At 34.6% G+C, this 9,243-nt stretch overlaps 2 long non-coding RNA genes across 2 annotated transcripts; both read right to left on the bottom strand.

Moving 5' to 3' along the window:
* Nucleotides 1-315: 315 nt before the first annotated feature.
* On the bottom strand, nt 316-2,655 carry LOC146953855 (uncharacterized). The gene is made up of 2 exons (XR_015011218.1): nt 2,510-2,655; nt 316-598 (listed from the first exon to the last, which is right to left on the bottom strand). It is a non-coding gene; the product is annotated as an uncharacterized LOC146953855 (long non-coding RNA).
* Nucleotides 2,656-3,897: 1,242 nt separating this feature from the next.
* On the bottom strand, nt 3,898-6,237 carry LOC146953856 (uncharacterized). The gene is made up of 2 exons (XR_015030115.1): nt 6,092-6,237; nt 3,898-4,180 (listed from the first exon to the last, which is right to left on the bottom strand). It is a non-coding gene; the product is annotated as an uncharacterized LOC146953856 (long non-coding RNA).
* Between the last annotated feature and the right edge of the window lie 3,006 nt (nt 6,238-9,243).

Raw genomic sequence — 9,243 nt, forward strand, 5'->3', positions numbered from 1 at the left:
CATTAACCTGAGCCAACACCTGAGCCATCGAAGTCAAAGCCTGAGCAATCGCTCCATCATCTCTACCACCAGCCATCTTACTTCTACACAAACCAATCAACAGATAAGAACAACAGCACAACAACACAAGAACAAGTATCGAAGGTAACTCATTACCATTCGCATACTAACAGGGTAAATCAACAAACACTAATCTACTAGTCTATTAGTCCAGACAAGACTGACCACGGCTCTGATACCAACTTGTAACACCCTATTTCTAATAAGCGGTAAAACGCGCGAATATACTAACATATTCTAGAAATAGATGCTACGTCTTCGAATAAACCACAAATCATACATGCATAAAGATCATGTTACACAACATAGCAGCGGAACAACATATAATTCATAAACATATCTGGATCTTCAAACTAAATACAACTGTATCCTCCAAATCTCAAATAACAGAATATCTCAACAACTCCAAAATACAAAGTCAAATAAACAACATGCAATGACTATCCTAGATCAGAGCCCTAATCTAGACACTTGCATGAAAAAGAGGAAATCCACTCCTCGGCATCAATACGCAACAACTAAGCATCCTGCACTCCATCTACCCGTCCATACGGAAAGGTAGGTGGTAAACCACTGAGGGTTAGCATTACATCATCATAATCCATATAAGATTAACAAGAACTTTGAAGATGAAAGATATAATCAAGGATAAAGAATGACAATTCATACATAGTTCCTCAATATTCACAACATATAAGTAATCCAAGATCATTCAATATCATTATATCAAGTTCATATCCACAAGTGTATCATACACATATCACAACCTCACCTTGTTAATCAACAATTAACAATTCAATCCGCAAGTACAATTAGCAATAATCAACCATCAAAACACATCTTAATGCAATTCAATCCACCAACAGTTTATGCAATGTCTCTAGACTCATCTAGATGCATGTGGTACCAAACACCTCAAGGTCGTCACCTTCGATGCAACAAAAACATCGTAATCACCTCAATTGGATATAAAATCCACCACCATCAGTCATGTATGCATGAACATATGACCCAACTACAAATGCATATGTTCACACAAACAATAATCACCTCACCATCACCAAAACTTGTATATATGCAATTAACAACAATTCACCACCACATAACATATATACAATTGCCGACAACATCCACAACACAAGCAACATATAGTTGTCACACAAATATACACCACCAATCATCTCCATATATGTGATATCAAATATCCATAAGGATTCACAAGTCAATTGATTCTCAAAAGTCATCTTTAGTTAAGTTCGTCTCTCAAAATCACAACATTAAGTTAATTGAACACTTTGAGTCAAAACCAAGTAAACAAGCTCAACTGCCTATGCCATGTATTCTCACAAGTCACTTATAGGTGCAGTAGAGGATACATAAGCATTTCATCGGCCAAATACGAAGAATTCATAAAAATCACAAGGTTCGTCTCACCGAAACACTTTTCAAGAATTTTTCCATTTTCTAAGCAAAACAAGTTGAATCCCTCACATCATAGTTTAAATACTACTAAACACCTTAATTGAACTCATAAAACATAAGTTTGAAGTTTGGAAACAATCCAAAGGGTTTGGGTCGATTTAGAAATAGTTATGCGGATTTTTCGTAAAATTTCACCAAGAACACCTTGGAGTATTTCCCTCATAACTCAAAAACCAAGAATCATTTTCAAGTCAAACCAAAGCCATTGGAAAGCTAACAAAATTATCTACAACTTTCATGCTTACACCGAAAGCCAATTCAAAACAGAAACGAGGGAAAAAGACGCAAGAACGCGAAACAGGGGATGCTGCCACTGTGCAGCTCGCCGTGGCGAGTAAATCTACTCGCGAGGCGAGTAAGCATCACCGAAAGCACCTCCTGCTCGCCTCCAACTCGCCTCCCACTCGCTGTGGCGAGTTGGGACAGTCCTGTTACGAGAAAAACTCACTTTTTCACCCCAAAACCCCAATTTTGACTTCCCAAAGCTCAAATTTGATCCCAAAGTTTGTTTAAACATTTCTAAACATGAAAAGACACTCAAAATCATGTAAAACATGCATCAAAACATTCTTACAACAAAAATCATCATTTGACCCATTTTTCATCAAATATTCAAAAACAACACAAGGTCATATCAAACTCTCCAATTATGATTACCCAATGTTTTAATCATCAACAACAACATCTATCAACAACAACAGCAGCTAAACATCATGAATTCACCAACAATTCATCACAACAACATCTCATATCACCATTTTTGGGCAAAAATGCAAAGTATACATATAACCACAACTTAAGCATGTAATTTCATCATCAACAACTCAATTAACATTTAATTTACATACCCAAACATTGCATCAAAACATGAACACGAATTTACAATCAATTAGGTTTAATTCATCAATTTCATAAAATGAGTAAAAAGGAAAAGAGATGAATTATGGTTGAAACCTAACCCTCTTACCTCTAACACCAAGAATCTCTAACCAAAGCTTCAATTTAGCTCCTAGATGATGAATCCCCTCTTCAAGCTCTAACCCTTGTTCTTCCCTCTAGCCTCTATCTCTTCTCTTCTCAAATGAAATGAAATAAAAATGTTTGTAAACCTAATTCTCACCAACACTAGAGTTTATATACTAGCTCTATTCAAGTGGGCTTATTTCTTAAACCTTAATGGGCCTAACCCATTTCTATTCTAACACTCAAAATATCACTACTCACTTACCGGTAAAATATAACACTAACGGTCACTTAACGGTAAATAAAATAATTACTACACCCTCTAGCACTTAGTAAAATAAAACCCTCACTAAGCACTAAAAATAATTTTCTGCAAAATTACAAAATTGCCACTGCCCTCAAAATGACCAAAATGCCCCTAAGCCCAAAATGACTAAAATACCCTTCTAACACCGAACTCTACGAATCCCAACCAAAAATACACACAGAGACAATTAATCACATAAGAGCACATAGAACACACATAAATAAATAATAGAATAAATCTAGCGAAAAACGGGCTGTTACATTATGACCTTTTCAGTGAAAGAAAAAGGGTCAAAAACGAATAAAATCCGTAAATTAACAAGGAAATTCAATTAACCCCCATTTTGGCCGTTTTTAAAAATTCTAAAATAAACCATGGATGTCGTAGATATGCTTGTTAGATTTCTTAGGAACTATTACATGCTTCGATTCGATAAGGCTAGGCCACTTTATGACCTTTTTAGTGAAAGAAAAAGGGTCAAAAACGAGTAAAATCCGTAAATTAACAAGGAAATTCACTTAACCCCCATTTTGCCCTTTTTAAAAAATTCTAAAATAAACCATGGATGTCGTAGATATGCTTGTTAGATTTCCTAGGAACTATTACATGCTTCGATTCGATAAGGCTAGGCCACTTTATGACCTTTTCAGTGAAAGAAAAAGGGTCAAAAACGAGTAAAATCCGTAAATTAACAAGAAAATTCACTTAACCCCCATTTTGGCCGTTTTTAAAAATTCTAAAATAAACCATGGATGTTGTAGATATGCTTGTTAGATTTCCTAGAAACTATTACATGCTTCGATTCGATAAGGCTAGGCCACTTTATGACCTTTTTAGTGAAAGAAAAAGGGTCAAAAATGAGTAAAATCAGTATATTAACAAGGAAATTCACTTAACCCCCATTTTGGCCTTTTTAAAAAATTCTAAAATAAACCATGGATGTCGTAGATATGCTTGTTAGATTTCCTTGGAACTGTTACATGCTTCGATTCGATAAGGCTAGGCCACTTTATGTGTAACACCCTATTTCTAATAAGCGGTAAAACGCGCGAATATACTAACATATTCTAGAAATAGATGCTACGTCTTCGAATAAACCACAAATCATACATGCATAAAGATCATGTTACACAACATAGCAGCGGAACAACATATAATTCATAAACATATCTGGATCTTCAAACTAAATACAACTGTATCCTCCAAATCTCAAATAACAGAATATCTCAACAACTCCAAAATACAAAGTCAAATAAACAACATGCAATGACTATCCTAGATCAGAGCCCTAATCTAGACACTTGCATGAAAAAGAGGAAATCCACTCCTCGGCATCAATACGCAACAACTAAGCATCCTGCACTCCATCTACCTGTCCATACGGAAAGGTAGGTGGTAAACCACTGAGGGTTAGCATTACATCATCATAATCCATATAAGATTAACAAGAACTTTGAAGATGAAAGATATAATCAAGGATAAAGAATGACAATTCATACATAGTTCCTCAATATTCACAACATATAAGTAATCCAAGATCATTCAATATCATTATATCAAGTTCATATCCACAAGTGTATCATACACATATCACAACCTCACCTTGTCAATCAACAATTAACAATTCAATCCGCAAGTACAATTAGCAATAATCAACCATCAAAACACATCTTAATGCAATTCAATCCACCAACAGTTTATGCAATGTCTCTAGACTCATCTAGATGCATGTGGTACCAAACACCTCAAGGTCGTCACCTTCGATGCAACAAAAACATCGTAATCACCTCAATTGGATATAAAATCCACCACCATCAGTCATGTATGCATGAACATATGACCCAACTACAAATGCATATGTTCACACAAACAATAATCACCTCACCATCACCAAAACTTGTATATATGCAATTAACAACAATTCACCACCACATAACATATATACAATTGCCGACAACATCCACAACACAAGCAACATATAGTTGTCACACAAATATACACCACCAATCATCTCCATATATGTGATATCAAATATCCATAAGGATTCACAAGTCAATTGATTCTCAAAAGTCATCTTTAGTTAAGTTCGTCTCTCAAAATCACAACATTAAGTTAATTGAACACTTTGAGTCAAAACCAAGTAAACAAGCTCAACTGCCTATGCCATGTATTCTCACAAGTCACTTATAGGTGCAGTAGAGGATACATAAACATTTCATCGGCCAAATACGAAGAATTCATAAAAATCACAAGGTTCGTCTCACCGAAACACTTTTCAAGAATTTTTCCATTTTCTAAGCAAAACAAGTTGAATCCCTCACATCATAGTTTAAATACTACTAAACACCTTAATTGAACTCATAAAACATAAGTTTGAAGTTTGGAAACAATCCAAAGGGTTTGGGTCGATTTAGAAATAGTTATGCGGATTTTTCGTAAAATTTCACCAAGAACACCTTGGAGTATTTCCCTCATAACTCAAAAACCAAGAATCATTTTCAAGTCAAACCAAAGCCATTGGAAAGCTAACAAAATTATCTACAACTTTCATGCTTACACCGAAAGCCAATTCAAAACAGAAACGAGGGAAAAAGACGCAAGAACGCGAAACAGGGGATGCTGCCACTGTGCAGCTCGCCGTGGCGAGTAAATCTACTCGCGAGGCGAGTAAGCATCACCGAAAGCACCTCCTGCTCGCCTCCAACTCGCCTCCCACTCGCTGTGGCGAGTTGGGACAGTCCTGTTACGAGAAAAACTCACTTTTTCACCCCAAAACCCCAATTTTGACTTCCCAAAGCTCAAATTTGATCCCAAAGTTTGTTTAAACATTTCTAAACATGAAAAGACACTCAAAATCATGTAAAACATGCATCAAAACATTCTTACAACAAAAATCATCATTTGACCCATTTTTCATCAAATATTCAAAAACAACACAAGGTCATATCAAACTCTCCAATTATGATTACCCAATGTTTTAATCATCAACAACAACATCTATCAACAACAACAGCAGCTAAACATCATGAATTCACCAACAATTCATCACAACAACATCTCATATCACCATTTTTGGGCAAAAATGCAAAGTATACATATAACCACAACTTAAGCATGTAATTTCATCATCAACAACTCAATTAACATTTAATTTACATACCCAAACATTGCATCAAAACATGAACACGAATTTACAATCAATTAGGTTTAATTCATCAATTTCATAAAATGAGTAAAAAGGAAAAGAGATGAATTATGGTTGAAACCTAACCCTCTTACCTCTAACACCAAGAATCTCTAACCAAAGCTTCAATTTAGCTCCTAGATGATGAATCCCCTCTTCAAGCTCTAACCCTTGTTCTTCCCTCTAGCCTCTATCTCTTCTCTTCTCAAATGAAATGAAATAAAAATGTTTGTAAACCTAATTCTCACCAACACTAGAGTTTATATACTAGCTCTATTCAAGTGGGCTTATTTCTTAAACCTTAATGGGCCTAACCCATTTCTATTCTAACACTCAAAATATCACTACTCACTTACCGGTAAAATATAACACTAACGGTCACTTAACGGTAAATAAAATAATTACTACACCCTCTAGCACTTAGTAAAATAAAACCCTCACTAAGCACTAAAAATAATTTTCTGCAAAATTACAAAATTGCCACTGCCCTCAAAATGACCAAAATGCCCCTAAGCCCAAAATGACTAAAATACCCTTCTAACACCGAACTCTACGAATCCCAACCAAAAATACACACAGAGACAATTAATCACATAAGAGCACATAGAACACACATAAATAAATAATAGAATAAATCTAGCGAAAAACGGGCTGTTACATTATGACCTTTTCAGTGAAAGAAAAAGGGTCAAAAACGAATAAAATCCGTAAATTAACAAGGAAATTCAATTAACCCCCATTTTGGCCGTTTTTAAAAATTCTAAAATAAACCATGGATGTCGTAGATATGCTTGTTAGATTTCTTAGGAACTATTACATGCTTCGATTCGATAAGGCTAGGCCACTTTATGACCTTTTTAGTGAAAGAAAAAGGGTCAAAAACGAGTAAAATCCGTAAATTAACAAGGAAATTCAATTAACCCCCATTTTGGCCGTTTTTAAAAATTCTAAAATAAACCATGGATGTCGTAGATATGCTTGTTAGATTTCTTAGGAACTATTACATTCTTCGATTCGATAAGGCTAGGCCACTTTATGACCTTTTTAGTGAAAGAAAAAGGGTCAAAAATGAGTAAAATCCGTATATTAACAAGGAAATTCACTTAACCCCCATTTTGGCCTTTTTAAAAAATTCTAAAATAAACCACGGATGTCGTAGATATGCTTGTTAGATTTCCTAGGAACAATTAGATGCTTCGATTCGATAAGGCTAGGCCACTTTATGACCTTTTTAGTGAAAGAAAAAGGGTCAAAAACGAGTAAAATCCGTAAATTAACAAGGAAATTCACTTAACCCTCATTTTATCCATTTTCGAAAATGATAAAATCAACCCTGGAATTCGAATATATGCTTGTTAGTTTTCATAGGAACTATTACATGTTTCGATTCGATAAGGCTAGGCCACTTTATGACCTTTTTAGTGAAAGAAAAAGGGTCAAAAATGAGTAAAATCCGTATATTAACAAGGAAATTCACTTAACCCCCATTTTGCCCTTTTTAAAAAATTCTAAAATAAACCATGGATGTCGTAGATATGCTTGTTAGATTTCCTAGGAACTATTACATGCTTCGATTCGATAAGGCTAGGCCACTTTATGACCTTTTCAGTGAAAGAAAAAGGGTCAAAAACGAGTAAAATCCGTAAATTAACAAGAAAATTCACTTAACCCCCATTTTGGCCGTTTTTAAAAATTCTAAAATAAACCATGGATGTTGTAGATATGCTTGTTAGATTTCCTAGAGACTATTACATGCTTCGATTCGATAAGGCTAGGCCACTTTATGACCTTTTTAGTGAAAGAAAAAGGGTCAAAAATGAGTAAAATCAGTATATTAACAAGGAAATTCACTTAACCCCCATTTTGGCCTTTTTAAAAAATTCTAAAATAAACCATGGATGTCGTAGATATGCTTGTTAGATTTCCTTGGAACTATTACATGCTTCGATTCGATAAGGCTAGGCCACTTTATGACCTTTTCAGTGAAAGAAAAAGGGTCAAAAACGAGTAAAATCCGTAAATTAACAAGGAAATTCAATTAACCCCCATTTTGGCCGTTTTTAAAAATTCTAAAATAAACCATGGATGTCGTAGATATGCTTGTTAGATTTCTTAGGAACTATTACATGCTTCGATTCGATAAGGCTAGGCCACTTTATGACCTTTTTAGTGAAAGAAAAAGGGTCAAAAACGAGTAAAATCCGTAAATTAACAAGAAAATTCACTTAACCCTCATTTTATCCATTTTCGAAAATGATAAAATCAACCTTGGAATTCGAATATATTCTTGTTAGATTTCATAGGAACTATTACATGCTTCGATTCGATAAGGCTAGGCAACTTGATGACCTTTTTAGTGAAAGAAAAAGGGTCAAAAATGAGTAAAATCCGTATATTAACAAGGAAATTCACTTAACCCCCATTTTGGCCTTTTTAAAAAATTCTAAAATAAACCATGGATGTCGTAGATATGCTTGTTAGATTTCCTAGGAACTATTACATGTTTCGATTCGATAAGGCTAGGCCACTTTATGACCTTTTCAGTGAAAGAAAAAGGGTCAAAAACGAGTAAAATCCGTAAATTAACAAGAAAATTCACTTAACCCCCATTTTGGCCGTTTTTAAAAATTCTAAAATAAACCATGGATGTCGTAGATATGCTTGTTAGATTTCCTAGGAACTATTACATGCTTCGATTCGATATGGCTAGGCCATTTTATGACCTTTTCAGTGAAAGAAAAATGGTCAAAAACGAGTAAAATCCGTAAATTAACAAGGAAATTCACTTAACCCCCATTTTGGCCGTTTTTAAAAATTCTAAAATAAACCATGGATGTCGTAGATATGCTTGCTAGATTTCCTAGGAACTATTAGATGCTTCGATTCGATAAGGCTAGGCCACTTTATGACCTTTTTAGTGAAAGAAAAAGGGTCAAAAACGAGTAAAATCCGTAAATTAACAAGAAAATTCACTTAACCCCCATTTTGGCCGTTTTTAAAAATTCTAAAATAAACCATGGATGTCGTAGATATGCTTGTTAGATTTCCTAGGAACTATTACATGCTTCGATTCGATAAGGCTAGGCCATTTTATGACCTTTTCAGTGAAAGAAAAATGGTCAAAAACGAGTAAAATCCGTAAATTAACAAGGAAATTCACTTAACCCCCATTTTGGCCGTTTTTAAAAATTCTAAAATAAACCATGGATGTCATAGATATGCTTGCTAGATTTCCTAGGAACTATTA

The sequence above is a fragment of the Medicago sativa genome, chromosome 1 (assembly GCF_051527215.1).
Source record: "Medicago sativa cultivar Bolivia chromosome 1, Bolivia_mono, whole genome shotgun sequence".
Taxonomy (NCBI): Eukaryota; Viridiplantae; Streptophyta; class Magnoliopsida; order Fabales; family Fabaceae; genus Medicago; species Medicago sativa.